The 27,265-nt window shown below is 45.9% G+C and overlaps 1 pseudogene; it reads right to left on the reverse strand.

The window, feature by feature from the left end:
- On the reverse strand, positions 1-26,942 carry LOC100387052 (prostaglandin E synthase 3 pseudogene; annotated as a pseudogene).
- Between the last annotated feature and the right edge of the window lie 323 nt (positions 26,943-27,265).

Consider the following 27,265-nt stretch of genomic DNA (forward strand, 5'->3'; position numbering starts at 1 on the left):
TTAGATCCAGCATTTCTCATCATCACTGCCTTGTGAGTCATCATCTGCTCCATCTACTTCCAGTAAATCTTCGTCCACATCACCACCCATGCTGTTCATCATCTTGACCAGAGAAACGGTCAAAATTAGACATGCCTTCATCTGAATCATCTTCTGTCTTTCTAACTGTTGAAGTCCACGCTAAGCCAGTTCAACTTTGCCCTTTCTTTTGTTAACCTTGGCCATGACATCCAGATTCTTTGGAAACAACATAAAATTGATCCTTCCGTTCTTTTATGCTTGGGGTCATTTGGATCAATACAGTAAAAAAGATCAATGTCATTTAAATGCTTGAAATGATCACTTTCTCCAAGACAACTGAATTGTTTGGATTTTTCAAAACATACATTAACAACTTTAGTGTCTTCAACACAAAATTCAATGAAGACAGAGTCCCTTGGATTGACGGTACCACTTTGCAGAAGCAGCTGCCTTGTGAATGGGGCAGAGGGACAGGAAAATGGGTGGGTGGGCATCTCTGGCAGTAGCTGTGGCTAAGGAGCCGACTCCTCTCCTGCATTTTCTCCCCAGTCTCAGCCTCTTCTGCTCCCCTCAGGCAATGGCAGCATTGACAGGCTCGACATATATATTTTAATTTTTTTTTTTTTGAGACTGAGTTTCACTCTCGTTGCCCAGGCTGGAGTGTATCGACACATTCTCGGCTCACTGCAACCTCTGCCTCCTATGTTCAAGCGATTCTCCTAAATCAGCCTCCAAGTAGCTGGGATTACAGGCACCCACCACCATGCCTGGCTAATTTTTTGTATTTTCAGTAGACACAGGGTTTTGCTATGATGGCCAGGCTGGTCTCAAACTCCTGACCTCAGGTGATCCATTGGCCTCGGCCTCCCAAAGTCCTGGGATTACAGGCATGAGCTACCTCCTCCAGCCTTATTTTATTTTTTTAAACAAAGATTAGACTACATGTTCTGTAACTTGCTTGTGGTCACCTAAAATATCATTGTATATCATTTTATATTAGAACATGTGCCTCCATGCCATTTAAAAAATAGCTGCGCATATTACATTATGAGTATTTTAAAATTATATTTACTTAAAACTGGTAGTTCTTTGAACATACTTATGTGCATATCATTGCTAATTCTAAAGGCTAAGTTCCTAGAAGTGGAATTGCTCATTCAAAGGGTGTACGCATTGCACTGACGCTCCCCTGTGCAGGGTTTTCTGTTTCCTTGCACCTAGTAGCTCGCCCGGCATCATCTGCTGTCATTCTTTTCTATCTCTGATTGTCTCTTAGGTGAAAAATTGTGTCCTGCTAAATATATATTTCTTTAATTACTAATGAAATTAAGCCTATTTTGTCTATTCGGCTTACATTCCTTAGTCATTTTTCCATTGTGTCATTCACCGTTTTCTGTTTGTTTAAGATAAAACCTGGTGACTGGACACGGTGGCTCACTCCTGTCATTCCAGCACTTTGGGAGGCGGAGGCGGGTGGATCACGAGGTCAGGAGATGGAGACCATCCTGGCTAACACTGTGAAAACCCATCCCTACTAAAATACAAAAAACTAGCTGGGCGTGGTGGCATGTGCCTATAGTCCCAGCTATTTGGGAGGTTGGGGCAGGAGAAACACTTGAACCTGGGAGGCCGACGTTGCAGTGAGCCAACATCACATCAATTGCATTGCAGCCTGGGCAACAGGAGAGAAACTCCATCTCGAGAAAAAAAAAGAAAGAAAGAGAGAGCTGGTATTCAACTCTGACTCTGTGGACTCCAAAGCCCTTGTCCTGTGTCTAGTGCCTTATGGCGAAGGCTTGTGTCCTTAATCATGGAATCAGCAAAGCAGGGACTAATGAAGAGTCTCCATCAGCTGTTAAGGCTTCAAAGCTAGTTGGGGTTGGTTGGGGAGGTGTCATTTGTTGTGGGAACGTCTATGCAAGCCTACTCCCAAAAGTCTGAGGGAGCTGAGAGGACAAAGAAAGAGACGAACGGATTCAGCTGCTTAGAAAGAGACATTTAATTGGCACTTAGGAACAGAAGCCACGTCTGTGTCTCTGGTGGCCACAAGACAAGATGGTGGATCCTGTGCCCTTTGCCCCAGATCCAGGGCTCACACACCACAGGGGAGGAGAGGGCAAGATTCAGAACCAATGTGTAAGGTCATTAAAGTATGATAACATCAAGGTTTAGACCTAAGGTCAAGATTCATGATAAGTATGGGCTCTTACGCAAGGAACTGGAAAGCTCAGAGGCCTTCCCAGAGGTGGGGTTAATCAGAAGTCAGCTGGCAGATGAGCACCCACCACAGAGCAGCAGCTTCAGCCTCCACAAGGTGCCATAAGGGGCCTGGGCCTGGTGCTACAGCCTCACCTGGCTCCTTTGACTTCTCTTTGCTTCTCCAGGTAAATGTGAGCCCCGGGCATAGGTTGGCGAGTCTGGAAAGAGCTCCTCAAAGCATGTGCCCTGATGTTAATTCGTGCCGTTCAACTTAGTAAGCGTGTATCTGTGTCTACTGTGAGTCCAAGGGGACTCAGAATGAGTAAGATTGACCCCTCCATTGACATAGAAGGAGACAGATGCAGGCAGAGTATAATTTCCATATCTAAGGCCCAAAGTGTTTTGGGAGCACTGGTGGGGATGGGAGATGCTTCACAGGCAGCGTGTGTCTCAAGCAATCATTCTTTTTTCTTTTTCTTCTGAATGTATAAAGCTAACATAAAGCAGTCTTCACTCTAAAATTTTTTTAAATTTAATTTTACTTTAAGTCTGGGACACATGTGCAGGACGTCCAGGTTTGTTACATAGGTATACATGTGCCATGGTGATTTGCTGCTCCCATCAATCTATCATCTAGGTTTTAAGCCCCACATGTATTCAGTATTTGTCCTAGTGTTCTCCCTCCCCTTACCCGCCACGCCCAGACCGGCCCCGGTGTGTTATGTGTGATGTTCCCCTCCCTGTGTCTATCTGTTCTCATTTTTCAACTCTCACTTATGAGTGAGAGCATGTGGTGTTTCACTTTCTGTTTCTATGTTAATTTGCTGAGAATGATGGCTTCCAGCTTCATCCACATCCCTGCAAAGGACAGGAATTCATTCTTTTAAGGGCTGCATAGTATTCAATGGTATTTATGTGGCACATTTTCTTTATCCAGTCTATCATTGATGGGCATGTGGGTTGGTTCCAAGTCTTTCCTCTCCTAAACAGTGCTGCAATAAACATACGTGTGCATGTGTCTTTACAGTGGAATAATTTATAATCCTTTGGGTATACACCCAGTAATGAGATTGCTGAGTAAAATGGTATTTCTGATTCTGGATCCTTGAAGAATTGCCACAATGGCTGAAGTAATTTACACTCCCACCAGCAGTGTAAAAGCCTTCCTGTTTCTCCACGGCCTCGCCAGCATCTGTTGTTTCCTGACTTTTTAATAATTGCCATTCTCATTGACAGGAGATGGTATCTCATTGTAGTTTTGATCTGCATTTCTCTAATGACCAGTGACGATGAGCTTTTTTTCTTTTTGTTTTTTCTTTCTGTTTTTTTTTTTAATGCAGTCTAGCTCTGTTGCCCAGGCTGGAGTGCAGTGGTGGCATCTTGGCTCATCGCAACCTCTGCCTCCCAGGTTCAAGGAAATCTCCTGCCTAAGCCTCCTGAGTAGCTGGGATTACAGGTGCACACTGACATAGCTAGCTAATTTTTGTCTTTTTAGTAGAGACAGGGTTTCACCATGTTGACCAGGCTGGTCTTGACCTCCTGACCTTGTGATCCACCCGCCTCAGCCTCCGAAAGTGCTGGGATTGCAGGCGGGAGCCACCGCGCCCGGTGAGTACCCCATAGACTTTGAACACAGCCTCTATAATGCTGTGAGCCAATTTTCTCCCCTTGCCCCCACATCCGGTTGGTTCTGTTTTCCTGGAGAACCCTTACTAATATAAATGGTTATCTGTGGCTCTCTCCAAGGGCTGCCCTGACCCATTTGATCATAGAGAAGACAGTATTTGCCAGCAGATAGAAGAGGGGTTACCATGGACTGCGTTGAGAAAGCCACTCCATGCCAGGGAGGCAGAAGTCACACCAGGCAATTGCTTGTCACTGCAGACATAGTTTAAGAGAGATACCAACCTAAGCAAAGAAGTTTTGTCTCTTTCACTTTCTCGCTGAGGGGCTGGGGCACCAGGCTAAGCACTGGGGATGAGATGATGAACAGGACTCTAAGGAAGAAGAGATTAAAACCATAATTAATTCATTGCAAATGTACCAAATGCTGATATGGCGAAGTGTGGGTGTTAAGGGTGCTGAGAGGACCGTGTCTGGTTGGGAAGTCAGGGAGGACTTCTCTGAGGAAGTGGTATTAACTCAGATCCCGAGGAGGGGCAGAAGTCAACTGGGAGTCAGGAGAGCCTTCTGGTAGAGGGAACAGCGTGTGAGAAAGCCGAGCGGAGGAGGAGTTTCACAGCGTCAAGAGAAGCCTTGCACGACTGGAGTGAAGTGCGTGAAGGAGTGAGTGGGAGACCTGAGACGAGAGAGGCAGCAGGAAGGCTAGTAGGATCTTGCAGGTCAGTGTAAGGACTGTGAGCACTGCTTTAAGGCACACGGAAATTTATTGAAGGGTTTTCAGCAAAAAGTGGCCTGATTATTTCTTCAACTATTTTTTCTATTCTGTCCCCTTCTCTCCCCTCCTTCTGTGACTATAATAACACATGTTAGAGTGGTTCACTGATGATCTGTTCATGTTTTGTCACTGTTTTTTTCTCTCCGTTCTTCATTTTGGGTAGTTTCTATTGCTATGCCTTCAAGCTCACTGAGCTTTTCTTCTATAATGTCTAATCTGCCGTTTATTTCATCCAATCTAGTGTTCATCTCAGACATCCTAGTTTTCAGTTTTTAGAAGTTCCATTTGGGTTTTTAAAAACATATCCTTCATTTCTTTCATCTTGTTCCCATTTTCCTCTAACTTCTTCAAAATATGGTGCATTTTTATGACAGCTCTTTCGATACCCTTGTCCGCTAATTGCATTATTTGTCAACACTGAGTCTGTTGCTATTCATTCGTTTTTCTTCAGGAAGATAAAGGTTTCTAGGAATGAGATACTGTGGTACATGAAAGCTTTTTAATTATGGCTCAGGATATGAGCCATACTTCCTGGTTCTTTGCATGTGCAGTAATATTTGATGGGCTGCCCAACAGTGTCAGTTTTACACTGTTGGATGACGGGTTTGTTGTATTCACTTAAATGATGTTGGCCTTTGTTCTGGCATGCAGTTAGTGACTTGCAGTCTGGCTGATGCTTTTGAGACTTGTTTTTAAGCTTTGTGAGGGTGGATCCATAGCAGCCTTTAATCCAGGGTTAACTCAGCCTCACTACTACGGCACTGCTCTGTGTTTGTAAGGTCTTTCCGCTGAGCTACTAGAATCATCTGGGCCTTATGTGTGCTCCAGGAATCATTTGGCTTCCAGCTGGGTGGTGGTTCTTCCCCTGGCCTTGAGTAATTTCCGTTTATCTGAGTTCACACCATCACTGAGCCAGAGACTTGAGATCCTCCTGCAGTGTTCTGTGCAGTCCTCCCGACTTTAGACTCTCCTGTGACGTGGTCAGTGCTATGGCCTGAATGTGTGTGTTCCCCCAAAATTCATATATTGAAAGCTTAAACTCCGAGGTGATGGTACTTGGAGGTGTGGCCTTTGGGAGGTGATTAGGTCATGGGACTGAGCACTCAGGCTTCCTGTTCCTTCTACCACATGAGGTTACAATGAAAAGATGCTCTCTATGAACCAGGAAGTGGGCTGTCTGACATTGAAGCTGACAGTGCCTTGGACTTCCCCACCATCAGGACTTAGAAATACATGTTTAGAAGCCACCCAGTCTATAGTATTTTGTCATAGCAGCTCAAATGGACTGAGACAGTCCAGATGAGCTAAGGATGGAAACAGCATTGCTGGCTGTCTTTCTGCTCAGAGGCTTTGGCCTGAGCCAGGCACACAGCTCTTATCCCTGGTCCTCCGCTCACTCCCTCATTTTGGTAAGAAGGTCAGGGTTTCTAGGAATGAGATACTGTGGTTCATGAACGCTTTTTAAAAAGTGGAGTAACATTGCTAAGGTGAAACAGCAGGAACAATAAATGGCGTATGTAATCCTGGTCTGAAGGATGACCCCTGCAGTCTTGTCCTGGAATGACTCCTGGAGCCCGAACCCATAAGCTGACTTTTGACTTCTGATCCTTGGAGTCTATAAGAACAATGGAATCTGCTTTTCTCACTTGCCTGGAATAAAATCTGTGGAATTCGATCATGTGAGAATATGTGAACTTCATGCTGGATATTCTGGAACATTAAGACTTAGGGCCTGAGGGTTCAGATCGACATGTCAGAAACGTCTAGAGACGGATCATTGAGGAAAATGAACAGGAAGGCTGTCTGCACTCAGAAGCTAAATCCCTTGCTGTCTTAGCAGAGGTGGGAGCCACCATGCCCTTCCTGTTAAAGAGAAACCTGTTTAGGTACAATTTCTTCTTTAAATTGAGACAAAAATTCCTGTAACAGAAAATGAACCATTTTAAAGTGCACAATTTGTGGCATTTAGCATATTCACAATGTTGTGCAACAATTGCCTCTGTCTAGCTCCCAAATATTTTCATCACCCTGAAAGGAAATCCTGTCCACAATCAGCAGGTGCCTCCCATCTTCCCCAGCCCCTGGGAGGAGCCCTTTTTATTCACATGAGGTTTCTAAGGCCCAGGGTTGGCGCTAAGAATATTTTCTCTCAAGGGTTTTGAGGCATGGGGCAAAGAGCCGGTTTTAGGGGCAGACGGGGCCAGTATCTAAAGCCAGCTTTGAAACGTATCTGTGTGACCCTGGACTAGTTTCTTAATCTCTCCAAGCCTGAAGTTGGGATAATGTCCACTTCACATTCAGTTTAAAAATATGTGGAGGAGTGTATTTTTATTCTTATTTATTTTGTATTGAACTTTTGCCCTTGTTGCCCAGGCTGGAGGGCAATGGTGCAATCTGGACTCACCACAACCTCCACCTCTCAGGTTTAAGTGAGTCTCCTGCCTCACCTTCCCGAGTAGCTGGAGTTACAGGCATGCGCCACCACACCTGGCTAATTTTTGTATTTTTAGTAAAGACGGGGTTTCTCCATGTTGGTCAGGCTGGTCTTGAACTCCCGATCTCAGGTGATCCACTTGCCTCAGTCTCCCAAAGGGTTGAGATTACAGGAGTGAGCCACTCCGCCCAGCCTGGAGGAGTGTATTTTTAAAGAACTGGGCTGGGTGTGGTGGCTCATGCTTGTAATCCCAGCACTTTGGGAGGCTGAGGTGGGAAGATTGCATGAGGTCAAGAGTTTGAGATCAGCCTGGACACTACAGCGAGATCCCATCTCTAAAAAAAAAAAAAAGTTTAAGAAGGATTGAAACTCAGGTATGGTAGCTGCTTATCCTTGGGGTTCTGGGAAACTTAAACTTAGTCCTGATGTCCTTGCATTAGTCTTTGGCATCGGGGAAACCATGGGAACTATATTCAAGCATATTTGAGACATTGACTTCTACTTCCAAAAACTGAGCACTTTTCTTGGCTTACGAATGCTGAAGAATGAATGAATGAGTGAGGCAATCATTACCTACTCAGGCATTTCTGGAGATGTGTTGGGAATTAAGTCTAGGCGTTTGTTACTCGGGTCACAAATGACATTCCATGGGAACCACTGGAATAGCCTTTTCACTTTTTGTTGTTGTTATTTCAGAGAGATGGGATGTTGCTCTGTCACCCAGTGGTGCGATCATAGCTCACTGTAACCTTGAACTCCTGGGTTCAAGTGATCCTCCTAACTCAGCCTCCCAAGCACCCGGGACTACCAGCATGCACCACCCAGCCACTTTTTAATTTTTTTTGAGACAGAGTCTCACTTTGTCACCTGAATGGAGTGCAGTGACGCGATCTCAGTTTACTGCAACTTCCGCCTCCCAGGTTCAAGCATTTCTCCTGCCTCAACCTTCCAAGTATCTGGGATTACAGGCACCCACCACCATGCCCAGCTAATATTTTGTATTTTTAGTAGAGATGGGGTTTCACCATGTTGGCCAGACTGGTCTCAAACTCTTGACCTCGTGATTCACCCACCTCATCCTGGGATTACAGGCGGGAGCCACCGTGCCCGGCCTTAAGTTTTTTGTAGAGACAGGGTCTTGCTATGCTGCCCAGATGGTCTCAAACTCCTGGCCTCAATTAATCCACCCCCCAAAATGCTGGGATTTGAGGCATGAGCTACCATGCCCAGCCACCCTTTTAGGTTTGACACCATTACCCCTTAGGCCTCCTCTGTTTATGGGGACACTGTGTCTTTAGATTCTTCCACTTAAGTGCCATTATGATGGGGGATGGGGTGAGAACCTGGGTATGCCCTCAGAGATACTGGCCTCCCAGTCCTAGAAGCACAGCAATGGGATAGTGGTGGGGCTCCCACCCTTCCCTGATGTGCAGAAAATCTTCCTCCCACATTCTCAGGGCACTCACGGTAGGCATTCATCATTGCTAGTCAGTGTGTGTTCCATGCTTTTCTGGAACTCCTGTGAACTCCATAAGTGGATTCTGAAGGTCAAGGGCAATCTGGTTCCAGGCTTCCATGCTAGAGGAATAAACTGACAAGGGCTTTGGGGTCCCTGGCAAGTGAGCAACTTTCCAGAAGGCCTGGCAGCTAAGTCTTAGCAAGGTCAGGCAGCTCAGGAGAACACAGAACTGGCTGTTTCCCAAGGCTCTTCTGGGCACAGCTGAGCCAGGGAAAGGGGCTGTGGGCCTCTTGAACTCCTGGGGATGATGGAGTCTGGCTTCCTGCATCCAGATGAGGGAGTTGTTTCCGATCCCAATGACCAGTGACACACAATCTGACCTGCTCATCTGAATCCTAGCAAGGGGAGAGCTTCTGGAGTTGCGGGGAGCTGGAGCCTGTTCCTGTAATGCTGGTAGAGTCTCAAGAATGTAGTTCTTGGGATTGGGTGCAGTGGCTCATGCCCGTAATTCCAGCACTCTGGAATCATGCGGGAGGATCACCTGAGCCCAGGAGTTCAAGACCAGCCTGGGCAACATGGTGAAACCCTATCTCTACAAAAAAAAAAAAAAAGAAAGAAAGAAAAAAGAAAAAAAATAATTATGCAGGTGTCGTGGCATGTGCCTGTGGTCCCAGCTACTAGAGAGGCTGAGGTGGGAAGATGGCTTGAGCTGGGAGGCTAAGGGTGCAGTGAACTGGGATTGCACCACTCCACTCCAGCCTGGGTAACAGCGTGAGACCCTGACTCCCTCAAAAATAAATAAATTAAAAGAATGTAGTTCTGAAGGATCCAAGTCTCAGAGAAGCTGTGACTTATTCAGAAGACAGGGTTTGCTGGATTTCACAGGCACAGGGAGAGCAGACCTAGGTTTCTTAGGGGTCAGAGAAGAGGAGGTGTGATCTGCTTGGCTAGACCCAGGGTGGGGAAATTCCAGTGAGTTTTGGAGTTCCCCCTTCCATTGCAGTTCCCTGAAATCTTGTCAAAATTGTATATCTTCCCCACTATTTTCTGGCAGATAGGCCACAGCCCACTGATGGCTGTTAGCCAGAAGACTAAGCAAGGCACCCCCGTTAGTCTCCCTAAGGCATCGGATCCTTGCCTTGCAGAATAAATAGTTCTGCAGGGTGGGTGCATCAGTGACCAAGGAACACTTCCCAAGCCTTGGTCAATCTCTGGAGCTCACCTCCACAAGGGAAGGGGTGCCAGGAGCCCTGATGCCCATTGGTTCTCGGTTTGCCTACCTCTGCATGAATAGCCCTGCATCCCCTACCAGAGAGGAGGTCTCTCTTTCTCTCTCTTTTCTTCTTTCTCTCTCTCTTTTCCTGTCTCTCTCTCCCCCTTTCTCTCTTTTTGTTCTATCGTTGAACTTCTGGAGAAATGTAGGTCTTTTTTGTCCATCAAGGGGTGCAGGGGACTCAGCACTTGTCCTGACAGTTTACCCATCTTCTAGAAAGCAGGACGGCGCACAGGACTGTGAGGGTGGGAGAAGGGGAGGACCCTGGAGAACCTAGAGGGAAGTGTCTGGTTAGGATGGTCAGTAGAGCGGGCAGAGGTGAGATGGGGAGTGCTAGGTGCTAGACACGCAGATAGGGGCCTGGGCATGGAGGCCATGGGCAGGGGTTGGGACTTTATTCTGAGGGGAGTGAGGAACCTGGGCCCATTTGAAGTGGCAAAAGGGATTCTTTCTACTTAATCCTTTGCCATGAAGGATTGTCTGGCTGTGGTGTGGTCTGGGTGGGTGGGCATCAAACTGATGGACAGGCCTTACGTTGCTTGAACATGGTGAGGCAGTGGGAAACCAATAGCAGTTGCTGTTTTGGGCAAACGGTGGTGCCATTGGCCAAGAGAAGGAAGGAGGGTGCAGGGGCAGGTGGAGGGAATATGAGCTTAGGTTTGGGTGCCCTGAGTCTGAGAAACTTGTGTGACACCGGGCAAAGCTGTCCACTCAGCCGCTGGAGAGAGAGCTCTGGAGAGAGATTCAGGTCTGGGGGCTCTGGGCCTCAGGTGGTGATGGAAGCCACCTGGGGAGAAACAGAAGGAAGTCCTGGGACAGAGTTCTGAGGAAGGTCCACAACGGGGTGCTGGGCAGTGGAAAGGTGGTGGCCGGGGAACCTGGGAAGAGCGTCTGGGGTGGAAGAGGGAAACCGGGAGAGGACAGGCTCATGGCCGCCAGGGCAAAAGCATGGTTCAAAAGGGAGAAAGTGGGCAAGTGTCAAAAGCCTCTGAGAGGCTGGGCACGGTGGCTGACACCTGTAATTCCAGCACACTGGGAGGCGAGGTAGGCGGATCACTTGAGATCAGGAGTTTTGAAACCAGCCTGGCCAACATGGTGAAACCCTGTCTCTACTGAAAAAATACAAAAATTAGCTGAGTGTGGTGGTGCGTGCCTGTAATCCCAGTTACTTTGGAGGCTGAGGTAGGAGAATCACTTGAACCCGGGAGGTGGAGGTTGCAGTGAGTCCAGATCGCACCACTGAGCTCCAGCCTGGGCCACAGAGCAAGACTGTCTCAAAACAACAACCACCAGCTTCTGAGAGGCCATGGACAGAGGGGGCTCCTGGGGGCCATGGTGATGACCTTAGAGAGAGCAGGGGCGTGGAAGAGATGGACACAGATGTAAGCAGAGATGGCTGCAATGCCTTGAGAGGTGAGGGCTCATGGCAAGTCTGGCAGCGAAGTGAACCTGTGGACAGGGAGTGGAGGAAGTGTTTACAGATACTCAAGACTTTAGCGTGTTTGTATGTTTTGGTTTTTGTTTGTTTGTTTGTTTTGAGATGAAGTTTCGCTGTTGTTACCCAGGCTAGAGTGCAATGGCACGAGATCGGCTCACCGCAACCTCCACCTCCTGGGTTCAAGCAATTCTCCTGCCTCAGCCTCCCGAGTAGCTGGGACCACAGGCGTGCGCCACCATGCCCAGCTAATTTCTGTATTTTTAGTTTCACCTTGTTGACCAGGATGGTCTCGATCTCTTGACCTCGTGATCCACCCGCCTTGGCCTCCCAAAGTGCTGGGATTATAGGCGTTCACGTGTTTGTATGTTTATTGGAAAGTCCAAATACAAAGCGGGAGAGTGCCAAGTCCCCATGGAGGACGTCTGGGTGTTTCTAATTATGCTCCAATCACAACACGGCCTTGTATGCACAGCCTTAGGTGCTTGTCCAGCTGTGTCCTTACAATAAATTCCTAGAACAATGACAATGACTGCATCGGAAACTACATACTGGCATGTTTGCATTTCATTGTATAGTACCCAGTCGCCCTCCACAAACTCTGAACCAGTTTCGGCAACTATTGTAATGACATCCTCACAAAGACTGAATATGACCCATTTTGAAGAAGTCTTTGTCAGTGTAACTAACCCCAAACATTTCTCATGGATATTTTAGATTGCATTTTTTTGGTCACTAATGAGATGGGCCTCTTTTCATAGGTCACTCATTTTTACTTCTTAATCTATCTGTTCATATCCATTATTCTTTTTTTATTTCCCTGAGATGGAGTCTTGCTCTGTCACCCAGGCTGGAGTGCAGTGGTGCGATCTTTGCTCACTGCAACCTCCACCTCCTGGGTTCTAGCGATTCTCGTGCCTCAGCCTCTGGAGTAGCTGGAATTACAGGTGCTCACCACCATGCTCGGCTGACTTTTGCATTTTAGGGAGAGACGGGGTTTTCACCATGTTGGCCAGGCGACTCTCGAACTCCTGACCTCAAGTGATCTACCAGCCTCGGCCTCCCAAAGTGCTGGGATTACAGGTGTGAGCCACCGCACCAGGCCTCATTTTTCTATTGAGATGATAGTCTTTTTTCATTCATTTGTAGAGATATTAATTACAACATATTTTTTCCCTTTCTGTTGTTTGTCACGGAACTTCACTGATGATGTCTTTCCCCGGCAGAGTTCAAAAGCGTTTTGCAGGCAGCGCTGCTGTTCTCCTCCTGCGGTCTAGAACCTGGCGCTCTTGCCAAGCTCTGGCATCACACTGGCGACATTACCTTCTGACTGTGAAGTTTCACCATCTTTCATTTTTTTCTATTCTTCTTTTGACCTACACTTCTCTTATTTTCTAATCCTAATTGGGGTCCACAGTCTCTGTGGATTTTTTTTAAAAGCCATTGTGGCCGGGCCTGGTGGCTCAAGCCTGTAATCCCAGCACTTTGGGAGGCCGAGGCGGGTGGATCACGAGGTCAAGAGATCGAGACCATCCTGGTTAACATGGTGAAACCCCGTCTCTACTAAAAATACAAAAAATCAGCTGGGCATGGTGGCGCGTGCCTGTAATCCCAGCTACTCGGGAGGCTGAGGAAGGAGAATTGCCTGAACCCAGGAGGCGGAGGTTGCGGTGAGCCGAGATTGCGCCATTGCACTCCAGCCTGGGTAACAAGAGCGAAACTCCGTCTCAAAAAAAAAAAAAGCCATTGTGCATTTTTTGTTTTTGTGAGGCGGGTTCTCACTCTGTCACTCAAGCTGGAGTGCAGTGGTGTGATCTCAACCCACTGCAGCCTCAACCTTCCAGGCTCAGGTGATCCTCCCACCTCAGCCTCCCGAGTGGCTGGGACTACAGGCATGTGCCACCACCCCTGGCTAATTAAAAAAAAAAAAAATTATTTTTATTTTTTTTAAAGATGGGGTTTCACCATTTTCATCAGGCTGGTCTTGAACTCCCGACCTCAGGTGATCTGCCCACCTTGGCCTCCAAAGTGCTTGGATTACAGGTGTGAGCCACTATGCCCAGCCATTAAAAAAATTTTTTTTTGTAGACATGGGGCTTCATCATGTTGCCCAGGCTGGTCTCAAACTCCTGGGTGCAAGCGATCTGCCTGCCTTGGCCTCCCACACTGCTGAGATTACAGGCATGAGCCACCGCGTCTGGCCCCCATTGTGCCTTTTGTCCTGTTTCTTTTGGTGTCTGATCACTGTAGAGTGAACAGGCAGGCTCTGAGCTTGCTTTCCCTGGGCCCAGGCTAGAAAGCTTCTACCAGGTAGGCTGGGAAAAACGCATGAGATTCAGTCATCAGGACAAGGTCCTAGTAATGGACCCTTGTTAATCCCCGCAGAAAAGTTGCTCAAGCATCCCCAGGGAAGCCCTGGCCTTCCCTAAAGGCTACCTTCTCCGCTCTCCTTGGCTCCCACCTCATCTGTTTTTACTGTCCTGTTACCTCTTAAAGGGATTCAAGCAATAAAAGTATCAAATTATTTTATTTTACTTCATTTTTTTGAGAGAGAGTCTCACTCTGCCACCCAGGCTGGAGTGCAATGGTACAATCTCAGTTTATTGCAATCTCTGCCTCCTGGGTTCAAGCTATTCTCCTGCCTCAGCCTCCTGCGTAAGTGTGTGCTACCATGCCAGGCTAATTTTTGTATTTTTAGTAGAGACAGGGTTTCGCCATATTGGCCAGGCTGGTTTCGAACTCCTGACCTCAGGTGATCCACCCACTTTGGCCTCTCAAAATGTTGGGATTACAGGCGCCAGCCACCGCACCTAGTCTTCTTCTTTTTTTTTTTTTTGGAGACAGAATCTTGCTTGTTGCCCAGGCTGGAGTGCAGCGGTGCCATCTAGGCTCACTGCAACCTCTGCTTCCCAGGTTCAAGCGATTCTACAGCCTCAGCCTCCCGAGTAGCTGGGATTACAGGCACCTGCCACTATGCCCAGCTAATTTTTATATTTTTTGTAGAGACAGGGTTTCACCATATTGGCCAGGCTGGTCTTGAACTGCTGACCTCAGGTGATCTGCCTGCCTCGGCCTCCCAAAGTGCTGGGATTACAGGCATGAGCCACTGCTCCTGACCTCAAATAATTTTAATATGGGGTTTATTCTTAAAGGACTCAGGAGGAGGTGGGCATCACCTGCCAGATGCCCTCCTTGTCACTTCACAGTTGCCGATGGCTCTCCTCTCTTGCTGTCCATCCCGCCCCCTGGTTCTTCTGTGACCTGGGTGCTTGGATGACAGAAGAGGTTAGATGTTGTCAGAAAGTGTAATCCCATTGTTAGGAAAAAATATGTGGGAGCTTTGTGTGCAGGAGAAGAGGGAAAGGATTGTTTTCATTGTATTGTTTATTATACAAAATTTTCAAGCGTAGACAGAAGTAGAGAAAATAATGTAATGAACCTTCATGTACATATCTCCAGCTTCAACAGGTTTCAGCCCAAGGTACGTGTCATCATTACCCCACCTGCTTCTCACTCACAGTGTTTCCAAGCAAATCCCAGACATCAAAAAATTTCATCCGTTAATAGCTCGTTATGTGTCTCATAAAGATTAAAATCTTACAAATACGGCTGGGTGTGGTGGCTCACGCCTGTAATCCCGGCACTTCTAGAGGTCGAAGTGGGTGGATCACTTGAGGTCCGGAATTTGAAACCAGCCTGGTCAACATGGTGAAAGCCTGTCTCTCCTAAAAGTACAGAACAAACAAACAAAAAAATTAGCCAGGTGTGGTGGGCCGTGACTGTAATCGCAGCTACTCGGGAGGCTGAGGCAGGAGAATTGCCTGAACATGGGAGGCAGAGGTTGCAGTGAGCCGAGATTGCATCACTGCACTCCAGCCTAGGTGACAGAGCAAGACTTCATCTAAAAAAAAAAAGTATATATGTTATATCTATGTTATATTTATGTAACTACATTACCCCAAAACCATCATCACCCCTAAGAAGAATTTAACAGTGAGAGAAGATGGCCACTATGTGGATTGAACATGAGATACTGAGTGGGAAGGTCTGACTTTCAATTCTGATGTGCTGTGCAAGACCTCAAGCAAGACGGTCAACTTTTCCAAACGTTAGTGGTCGCTTCCACGTAGAAATAGGAGTACTTCCCTCAAATGGGTGGCACTGGCCACAGAGCAGCCCTCACATAACTAACTCCATCTTAGAAAAGGACTCCGCTGTATATTTTGTAGGCCACGTTGCCAACAAGGACAAGATGTTTTCTTTAATAAACAAACTAAAAACTTAAGACTGTATCCAAGCAGAGGAGGACCCAAACAAACGTGGTCTTCCGCTGTCCGTCCTCACCAGAGGACTCTGTGGCTGCAGCAGATTAGGCCTTCAGCAGTTCGAAAGGGTCGTCCTAACGGGCACCGTCAGGCGTGATAAAAACTCAGCATCTGCTGCCACAGGCTCTGCCACCCCAAAGCCTCATCTTTGCAAGACCGATGGACCACCCCTCCCAGACCAGGACTGCTTTTGTCTTCTTCACTCCCCTGGACTGGTTCGTTCCCCCTTTCTCCCAGCTCTTTTTCCTTTTGATGTTAAACATTACTTTGTTTGTTGTGAAATGTTTAATCTGAAAAACTTACATGTTGATTAAGTAATCATCATGTATGATTTGCAATATTGACTGACTTATGGATGGCTTGGGCCTGTGCACCTGCGACTCTGATTCCCAAGTGAACCGGTGGTACAAAGGAGAACTGCCTCCTTAAGAACTCCACGTAGCTCGTGGCTTTTGTGATTGAAATAGCATCAATAAAAGCCTAACACTGTGAGAAAGACACAAATGTGCTTGGACCTGCTTGTCTCTGACCTTGCACCACTCATGACAGTCATATTTGTAGAGGGGATATCTTTCCTTAATTGTTATTTTAAAAATAGCTTTATGTCGGGCGCAGTGGCTCACACCTGTAATCCCAGCACTTTGGGAGGCTGAGGTGGGTGGATCACCTGAGGTCGGGAGTTCGAGACCAGCCTGACCAACATGGAAAAACCCCATCTCTACCAAAAATACAAAAGTGCTGGGCGTGGTGGCACTTGCCTGTAATCCCACTTACTCAGGAGGCTGAGGCAGGCGAATCACTTGAACCTGGGAGGCGGAGGTTGCCCGGAGCCGAGATCATGCCACGGCACTTCAGTCTGGGCAACGAGAGTGAAACTTCGTCTCATAAAAATAAATAAAATAAAATAAAAATAGCTTCATGTGACAGCTCTCAAAGTACATTTATCTATTTTATTTTTCTGTACAGCTAAAGTGGGGACAGTAAGTGTTATTTTTCATGAAGTAGGCAGTCAGGAGCAGAAGGGGGTCCCCTGTTTGAAGACTGCAAAGGGGAGAGCATGAAAGGAGGGACCTTCCCAACACTCACCCCAATGAATGCATTCTCACCTTTGGGAAGAGGGAGGAGGGAGGGGCAGCGCACTGGGTCATCTTCTGCTGAGCCCTTAGCTGCCCCTGCCAGCAAGCGTGGCAAAACGGTGTCCCTCCAGCAGGGACTTTGGGTTAGAGCTCTCATTAACTGCCTCCCATGTCTGGTGTATTTGGCACATGATCAATAACGCTGGTTTAATCGATTTTTTTTTTAAGAGGGGAAATAAAATAGCAGGAAGAGCCTTCACATGTTAGGGTTAAGGTGGAACTTGGAAACTGGCAGGTCCGGGCTCTTTTTGCAGTTAAGAAAACTGAGGTCCAGAGAGGAGAAGTGACTTTGCCAAAGTAACACGGTGCCCCAGGGCTGCTAGGGCCTCCCACGTGGTCTCTCCTGCCTCTCATTTCTAATTGGTTCTCTCTGGGGTGAAGGAGGTGATTTGAAGTCACCAGAGAAGAAGGGCAGGGGATTTCTGCAGTGTCTACTTTCCCAGATGTTGGAAAGATGTCAGTCTAATCATTTATGCCCCAAGGGCGTGAAGAAGCTCAGCCTGTCTTCACCGCTTTGGTGACCTGGGTCCCTGAAATCCCACCTTGAGCCTTTCTAGCAGCCTTCCTCTTCCAAAAGTTCCAACTTCAGAAGGGCTGGAGAGGTGTGTTTTAAGCATCTCCTAAAGAACAAAGTCTGTAACAAAAATAACCATCAGAAACTTCTACAAACACCTCTATGCACACAAACTAGAAAGCCTAGAAGAAATGGATAAATTCCTGGAGGCATACACCCTCCCACGATGGAACCAGGAAGAACCTGATTCAGTGTGAGAACAAATTAATACACCTTCCTTACACCATATACCAAAATCAGCTCAAGAGGGATTAAAAGCTTAAATGTAAAACCTAAAACCATAAAAACCCTGGAAGACAACATAGGCAATACCATTCTGGACGCAGGAATAAACAAGATTTCACGATGAAGACACCAAAATCAATTGCAACAAAAGCAAAAATCGATAAATGAGATCTAATTAAACTTAAGGGCTTTGGCGTGGTAAAAGAAACTATCAACAGCCTACAGGACTAGAGAAAATGTTTTCAAACTCTGCATCTGACAAAGGTCTAATATTCAGCATCTATAAAAAACTTAAACAAATTTCCCAACAAAAAGGAGGCTAAACAACCCCATTAAAAAGTGGACAAAGGAAATAAACAGAAACTTATCAAAAGAAGACATACATATGGCCAAAAAGCATATGAAAAAAAGCTCAGTATCATTGATCTTTAGAGAAATGCAAATGAAAACCACAATGAGATACAGTCTCACACCGGTAAGAATGGCTATCATTAAAAAGTCAAAAAAATAACAGATGCTGGTGAGGTTGTGGAGAAGGAACACTGATACACTGTTGGTAGGAGTGTGAAGTGGTTCAACCATTGTGGAAGGCAGTGCAGTGATTCCTTGAAGAACTAAAAACAGACTCCCATTCGACCCAGCAATCCCATTACTGGGTGTATACCCAGAGGAATAGAAATCATTCTACCATAAAGACACATGCACGTGAATGTTTATGGCAGCACTATTCAAATTGCACAGACACGGAATTAACCTGAATCCCCATTAGTGACGGGTTGGATGAAGAAAATGTGGTACATATACACCATGGAATATTATGCAGCCATAAACAAGAAGAATATAATGTCTTTCACGGGAACATGAATGGCGCCGGAGGCTATCAACTTTAGCAAACTAACACAGGAACAGAAAACCAAATATCACATGTCCTCACTTAGAAGTGGAAGCTAAATGATAAGAACTCATGATAAGGACACATGATAAGGACACAAAGAAGGGAACAGCAGATACTAGGTCCTACTTACTAGAGGGTGGAAGGTGGGAGGAGGGAGTGGAGCAGAAAAAAATAACTATTGGGTACTAGGTTTAGTACCTGGGAGATGAAATAATAAACCCCCATGACTTGAATTTCCCTATATAACAAACCTGCGCTTGAACCCTAAACACAAAAGTTGAAAAGAAAAGAACAGTGTCTTTGACATTGAATAGAGGTTTCTACTTTATCTGATATTAATTTTTGCTTCTTTTGTGTATGTATTTGCCATAGCCTTAACTTTTAACTGTTTGGTGTTATTTTGTTTTTGGTGAGTCTTCTGTAAGCAACCTATATGATGCTCATCTTTACCCCAGTCTGAGTCTTTGACTTTTTATTGGAGGAACTTAAGCCATTGATAATTATTGCCATAACTGATCTATATGTGCTCCTCCTTCTCAAAACCCATAACCCTGATCTAATCCTGAGATAAACATCACGTTATTTTCAATTGAGGGACATCTGACAGTTATCAAACCAGTACTTCTCAAAACTGCCAAGGTTGTGAAAAACAGGGAACGTTTACAACACTATGGAGAACAGTTTGGAGGTTCCTCAAAAAACGAAAGAGCTACCATATGATGCAGCAATCCCACTGCTGGGTATATACCCAAAAGGAAGGAAATTGGGATATCAAAGAGATATCTGCACTCCCATATTTGTTCACAGTAGCCAAGATTTGGGAGCAACCTAAGTGTCCATCAGCAGATGAATGGATAAATAAAATGTGGCTCACATACACAACGGAGTATTGTTCAGCCACATTAATCTCTTACAAAAGTCATTTTCTAAGGGTGAATACGGCACCCTGGAGGATGGCACCTCATCCTTGAAAGCTACGGTCTCCATGCTGGTGCCTTCAAAAAAGAATGAGATTCTGTCTTTTGCAACAACCTGGATGGAACTGAAGGTTATCATGTTAAGTGAAATAAGCCAGGCACAGAAAGACAATCATTGCATGTTCTCTTATCTGTTGGATCTAAAAATCAAAACAATTGAATCCATGGAGATAGAAAGTAGAAGGATGGTTAGCAGAGCCTGGGAAGGGCAATGGGGGCGGAGGGGAGGGAGCATGATTAATGGGTACAAAAACATCAGAATGAATGGATAAGACCTAGTAATTGATGGCACAATAGGGTGACTGTAGCTAATAATCATTTACTTGAACATTAAAAAAGTAACTAAAACAGCATAATTGGATGTTTGTAACACAAAGTATAAATGCTTGAGAGGACAGATACCCCATTCTCCAGAATGTGATTGCTATGCATTGGATGCCTGTATCAAAACCTATCACATACCCCAAAATATATACACCTACTTTGTACCCACGTAAAAATAAACAATTGTTTAAAAATATAAGGAAGGTCTGAGAAACTGTCACAGACAAGAGGAGCCTAAGGAGACAGGATGACTCAATGCACTGTGGTTCCTGGGTTAGACTCAGGAGCAGAAAATGGACATCAGGTTAAAACTAGGGAAAGTTGAGTAAAGTATAAACTGAAAACAAAACAAAACAAAATGCCCACAAAGGAAACCCTGGGTCCAAATGTCTTCACTGGTGAATTCTACCAAACATTTAAGGACAAATATAACAGTCAGTTCTACATAAAAGCTTCCAAAAATAGAAGATGAAGAAATCGTTCCCATGTAAAAATAACTCTGAAAGAATCATAAACCTAAATTAAGAAATTTAGAAGCTAAAACAATAAAATCCTGGAACAAAGCATAAGAAAAAAAAAGTGGTGACCTTGAGTTAGGAAAATATTTTTTGATACACAAAAGTAGCAAAAACTCAGTCCGGGCGCGGTGGCTCAAGCCTGTAATCCCAGCACTTTGGGAGGCCGAGGCTGGTGGATCACGAGGTCAAGAGATCAAGACCATCCTGGTCAATATGGTGAAACCCCGTCTCTACTAAAAATACAAAAAAATTAGCTGGGCATGGTGGCGTGTGCCTGTAATCCCAGCTACTCAGGAGGCTGAGGCAGGAGAATTGCCTGAACCTGGGAGGCGGAAGTTACAGTGAGCCGAGATCGTGCCATTGCACTCCAGCCTGGGTAACAGGAGCTGAAACTCCATCTCAAAAAAAAAAAAAAAGTAGCAAAATCTCTAAAAGAAAAAATGAATAAATTGCATTTCATTAAAATTAAAAATGTTTACTTCCTCAAATAACACTGTTAATAAAATGTGAAGCCATAAACTGAAAATATCTGTGAAACAAAAATCTATCAAAAGGCTTGCACACACAATATGTAAAGACCTACGACAACTCACATATAGGAAAGCAAAAACCCAGTAAAAGGTGGTGAAATATTTCAATAGTCACTTCCTCAATATATATGGGTGGCATAAGGCAATTCACTAAAAATTTTGTACATATCGACCTCTATAGATAGATGTCACAACATGATTAGTCCCTAGGGAAATTCAAATTAAAACCACAGTGGGATCACAGTGAGTAGCCACTGAACCCCATAGGATGACTAAAATTTAAAACACTGAAAACAGCAAGTATTGGCAAGGCTATTGAACAATTGAGAACTCTTATGCATTGTTGGTGGGAACACAAAATGGTCCAGCCGCTTTGGAAAATAGTTTGCAGTTTCTTTTAAAGTTACGCATACACTGACTATGTGAGCCAGAAATGCCACTCCTAGGCATTTACCCAAGAGAGAAAGAAATATTTGGTCAGACAAAGACTTGCACACTCCATGCATAACAGTTTTATTTATAATAGCTGAAAACCGGAAGCAACTCAAATGTCCATCAAGTGGTGAATGGAGAAACAAATTGTGGTATATCCATATAATGGAATACTATGCAGCAGTAAAAAGGAAAAGGTTACTGCTACATACAAAAACATGGATGAATCTCAAAAGCATTAAGCTAAATGAAAAAGGCCAGGCACATAAAACTACAGGCTATGTGAGTCTACTTCTATGACGCTCTAGGAAAGGCAAAACTATAATGACAGAAAGAGCACCTCAGTGGTTGCCAGGGACTATGGGAAAAGAGGAGAGATTTTACTGCAAAGGGTCACAAGACACTTTCTGGAAAGTAATGTAGCCACTCCCACAATCATATTAAAGAAATGTCCTGATTTCTGTATGACTGTGGGAGTGATTATATTACTTCTATGTATTTGTCAAAACTCATTAAATTGGTCACTTAATAATAGTGGAGTTTATTGTATGCCAGTTTTATCTCAATAAAGCTGACACAGACAATTGGCTATCAAAAGATGCCCTCCGTGGATTACTTAGATGCCAGACATAGTCTTCCCTGCCCTTATTATATAACAGAAATCCTACCTATTCATGATGATCGAGGGGTGATTAGCCCTGCCACCGGGAGTAATGGTGAGCAGGGACTTACATCCATACTTCTGCCCCTTGGTTCTTGGATGCAGGCATGGATTCTACCTAATGGGGACGTGGTATCTTATAAAAGTCATTCTCTTAGGATGAATACTGCATCCTGGAGGATGCCACTTCATCCTTGAAAGCTATGGTTCTATGTTGGTGTCTTCAAAAGGTTATTCCATCACTCTGCCAGGCTGTCAGCTTCTTGGTGGATCCCTAGGATATAGGGCCGGTGGATTTCATGGCCACACCCGCTTTGCTCTCGAGTGTATGCCTTAGTCCCATGCTAGACAATGTGGGGTCTCATGTCATCGTATTAAATACTGCAAGCCCTCAGTGCTGGCTGAGGCTCTGTGGGCAGAAGAACTGATACGTGTGTCAATTACAGTCAAGATGAATTGCTGACCTTCTCAAGGTTGAACAAGGCAATGTAATCAGCTTATCACCAAGGGGTACAACCAAAAGCATTCAACTGTAATTTCAGGCTGGGTTCTGCACAAAACAAGGTCCAAAGAAAAAGATCCTGGTTGGCACAGACATGAGACCAACCCTGGCCCATGGTGGGACAGTCACATCGTCTCAGGCAAAGCACTCCTCTCATCTCTGCCCTCAGCCTCACCACTGGCAAACTGAGGAGGTTGGACTATATGAGGTTGTGAATATATGCTATTATTTTTAAGTGCAGAAGTAAGTCATAAATTCATGTTCATTTAATACCTTCAGCTATTGCAGAAATATGTAAATTGTTACATTTTCTCGCCATTTTCTCTGCAGAGGTAACCATAGTTACTAATCTAGAGTGCCCCTTCCAGACATTTTTCCACTATAGCCCTTCTCAAATTTTCATTCCTTCCTTAAGCCTTCCCAAATCCCAGATTCATGCTCAGGATCCATCTTTTTCTTCTGTTTTTGCCTCTGGTGAGATTTTATATGGGAACTGATAGGGTGTGGCTGTGTCCCCACACAAATCTCATCCTGAATTGTAGTTCCCATAATCCCCACACATCATGGGAGGGACCTGGTAGGAGATAATTGAATCATGGGGGCAGTTTCCCCTCCGGCTAGTCTCGTGATAGTAAGTTCTCATGAGATCTGATGGTTTTATAAGGGGCTTCCCGCTTTTCTCAGCTCTCATTCTCTCTCCTGCTGTCCTGTGAAAAGGTGCCTTCTGCCATGATTGTAAGTTTCCTGAGGCTTCCCCAGCCATGTGGAACTGTGAGTCAATTAAACCTCTTTTCTTTATAAATTACCCAGTCTTGGGTATATCTTTATTAGCATTGTGAGAATGAACTAATACAGGAACATAGAGGGTTAGGGGACAAATGGCAAAGAGCAGGAGCTGCTTATGTGGGCAGGTCCTGGGGCAGCAGGTCACAGTGTGCCTGAAACCTCTGAAGAGTCACTTACGGAAGCAGCTAATCCAGTAGCCAGCTGACGGAGAGGGCAAGTATCCCTGGGATGCTTCCGCTGGCTGGAAAAGAGAGTTGGAATGTATATCTTTTTAAAATTCAGACAGGGTCTCACTCTGTCACCCAGGCCAGAGTACAGTAGTGCAATCATAGCTCACTACAGCCTCGGTCTTCTGGGCTCAAGTGATCCTCCCACATCAGCCTTCTGAGTAGCTGAGACCACAAGCATGCCCCACCATGCCCGGCTAACTTTTGTATTTTTTGTGGAGATGGGGTGTTTCTATGTTGCCCAGGCCAGTCTTGAACTCCTGGGCTCAAGCAACCCTCTTGCCTTGGCCTCCCACAGTGTTGGGGTTATAGGCGTGAGCCATTGCACTTGGCCAGGAATGTGTATTTTAAAGGACAAATTTTGAAATTTGTGTTTGGTCAGTTTTTTATTGAAGCGTAACATGCACATGGTATAGTGCACGAATCTCAAGTGTACAACTTGAGGAATTTTTACACACTTGCATGCACACACTCAGCCCTTATGCAACCAGCACCCAGACCAAGAACTTTTCCAACACCCTGAAAATTCCCTATTCCCCTTCCCAAACAGTACCTCCCCAGCCCTGCCCCAAGGTAACTGCTCTTCTGACCGGTAGCACCATCTATTAGTTTTGCCTGTTCTTGAACTTCGTCTAAATAGAATATACAACAGGGGGCATTTTATGTCTACCATCTTCGGCTCACCATGGAATCTGTGAGATCCCTCCAAGCTGTTGCATGTAGCATCGGCTTGTTCTTTTTTGCTGCTGAGTAGCATTTCATTGTTTGACTATGTCATAACGTGCTTATCTTTTCTTTCTTTCTTTTCTTTTCTTTTTTCTTTTTTTTTTTTTTTTTTGAGACAGAGCCTTGCTGCATTGCCAGGCACCAGGCTGGAGTGCAGTGGCACGATCTCGGCTCATTGTAACCTCCGCCTCCTGGGTTCAAGCAATTCTCCTGCCTTAGCCTCCCAAGTAGCTGGGACTACAGGCGCACACCACCACGCCCAGCTAATTTTTGTATTTTTGGTAGAGATGGGGTTTCATCAAGTTGGCTAGGATGGTCTCGATCTCTTGACCTTGTGATCTGCCCGCCTCAGCCTCCCAAAGTGCTGGGATTACAGGCGTGAGCCACCGCGTCCAGCCATCCTTTCTTACTACTAATGGACATTTGGCATGCTTCCAGTTTAGGAGTATTATGAGTGAAGCTCCCCTGATGATTCTTGTACGTGTTTTTGGTGGGGTGATGTTCTCATTTCTCTTGTGGTTACAACTAGCAGCAGAGCCGCTGGCTCATGATTTGTTTGTTAAGGAAAGAGAAGGATTTTCAGGGATTTGTCCTGGCGGTGAATGACATGACAGGAGGAGCTCTGGACTGTGGGATGGTGAGAAGCACAGGCGCCCGACAACGTCATCCCTCTCTGGAAGAGGCAGCAGCCAGAGGCTGATCTGAAGAGCCTCAAGACTGTAAAAAGGTTACCTTGCTTAATTGCCATACCCTGGAGCAGGGCTGGGCAGCTTGTTTCACCGCAGGCATTTCAGGAACCTCCCTGGCTGTTTACCTGTGCCTCTTAATTGGACCCCACAGCTCAGTGAGTGACTGGGGGAATAAGCTCACACCTGTGTGGCTGCAGAGAGGCTTACCGGCTCAGGCCAGGGTCCCTGGGTCCATGTCTGCCTGGAGGAGGACTTGGAGTTTTCCAGAATCAGTCCTGATTAGTGAGAAGCCAAGGAACAAACCAACAAGCCCCTGTCACAGGGGACAGTGCCTCCGCAGAGCTCAGCCTGTGGCACCACCAGGGCCAGCGTATCAATGTCCTAAGGCAGAGGGGCAGTAATCCCCAAGCGAACAGAATGAGATAGCCTCGAGCGCCCAGCACTCAGTGTGCACACTCTGGGTGCAGTCTGGAATGCTGGAGACCAGCAGCTGCGTATGACTCACAGCAACCCCTTCCTGCAACCAGACACATCGTAACAACATTGGAAGCAGACTGTAAACAGTTTTAAGAGACTGTTTCATTTGCATCATCAGCCTGGGGACACCCTGCCCAGCCTTTGGGCCTCTGGCACAGCCCCTTGTGCTCATATAAAAGGAATGAGCTGAAGCGGAAGGCTCAGGCCACAGAGTCATAAAAACCTGGGCCACAGAGTGCTCAAGTCCCAGCCTCATCTGCAATGCGTTGAGTGCTGGGTAAATCACTTTCCCTCCAAACCGCAGCATTTAGCTCTTCGGCACAGTGGGGTTGAAACTGCCTGATGGGGTGTCAGCCCACTGTGGAGCAATCCTCCTGCTTCAGCCTCCTGAATATATAGGACTATAGGCATCTACCATGCCCAGCTATTTTTTTTTTTTCTAGAGATGCGGGGAGGGGGGTCTCACTTTGTTTCCTAGGCTTGTCTTGAACCCTGGGCTGAAGTGATCCTCCTGCCTTGGCCTCCCAAAATGTTGGGATAACAAAGGTGAGCCACTGTGCCGGGACAGCTTTTTGTTTTTTAAAGAAAGAACATGGGTTAGAGGTTTATTTAACTCATTAATGAGAGATTCAGCAGGTATAAAGATAGCTCTATGGAGAATTTGAGGAAGAAAGTATAGAGATTTTTTTTTAATGTTAGAATAAAATTGATAGATGAGAAACGAAACGGTGTTGTCCTCTAGGACTAAAATCCTTTGGAATGATCTTTTCTACCTGAGAGAAATTATTTGCATCTGCAGGACAAAAATCTACAAGTTAACATGGAGTTTCACAGACCCAGAGCCTTCAATCAGCAGTCAACAGAAAGTCACATAGAGGTGCAAACCCCTACATCAAGTTGGCCAACCATAGCCCACAGCCCACATCTGGCCCTTTATTTGTTTCTGTTAATAAAGCTTTATTGAAACCCAGCCATGCTTGTTTGTGTATTTGTTGTCTATGGCTGCCTGCATGCTACACTGGCAGAGCTGAGTAGTTGTGTAGTTGCAACAGAGGCTGGATAGCATCACGTGGCTCTCCAACCAGAGTCGACTCTGGTTGGAGCAATATTTACACACAGGAGCACTGGGACATAACCCTAGAAAGGTGGCCTGAAGCCTGATGGGCGGTGGCGATCTGGAAGAACTAGTGATGGCAGGCAGGTGGTGGTCGGAGTCCTCTGTTATATCTGTGTGCTCTACCTGGACAACGATGAGCTGGTCTCCAGCCGTTCCTTCCCACTCCTCAGTCACTTAGTCTTGTTTCTGCCACCTCAAAGTCACTGGCACCCTTGTGTTCATCGTCCCTTCCTGTGCCTTGTGGCCACAGATGTTTGGCCTCCTTCGGGTCTCTGTCCTTTCCATCACCCCATGCCCCACCTGCCCCAGCACAATCTCAAAAACACAGCTCAGATCCCACAACACCCTCCAATGCCCCTTCACTTCCTCATTGCTCAGAAATAAAGTATCAACTCCTTGGAAGGTCTGGCTCCAGTGGCCACTTCTGTCCCCCTCTGTCTCATGGCCACCGGATACATTTCCTGAGCACATATAGTTTGGCCTTCCTGCCTTCAAAGTCCAGCTCCGGGGTGCCTCACCCACACACCACCCAACCAGAAGTCTTCCCACTCTTCTCCCAGTTCCCACAGCCAGCTAAACTTTTCTGTTGTGGGGTCCGCCATGCCTGGTACAGGGAAAGAAGCATGAAATGGAAATCTGGGCAGGGCGCGGTGGCTCACGTCTGTAATCCCAACACTTTGGGAGGCCGAGGAGGGCAGATCACCTGAGGTCAGAAGTTTGAGACCGTCCTGGCCAACATGGCAAAACCCCATCTCTAATAAAAATACAAAAATTCACTGGGTATGACAGTGTGCATCTGTAATTCCAGCTACTTGGGAGGCTAAGGCAGAAGAATCACTTGAACCCAGGAGGTGAAGGTTGCAATGAGCTGGGATCAACTTATACTCCGTCTTGGGTGACAAGAGCAAGACTTTGGGGAAAAAAA

This window comes from Callithrix jacchus, chromosome 10 (genome assembly GCF_049354715.1).
Source record: "Callithrix jacchus isolate 240 chromosome 10, calJac240_pri, whole genome shotgun sequence".
Classification (NCBI taxonomy): domain Eukaryota; kingdom Metazoa; phylum Chordata; class Mammalia; order Primates; family Cebidae; genus Callithrix; species Callithrix jacchus.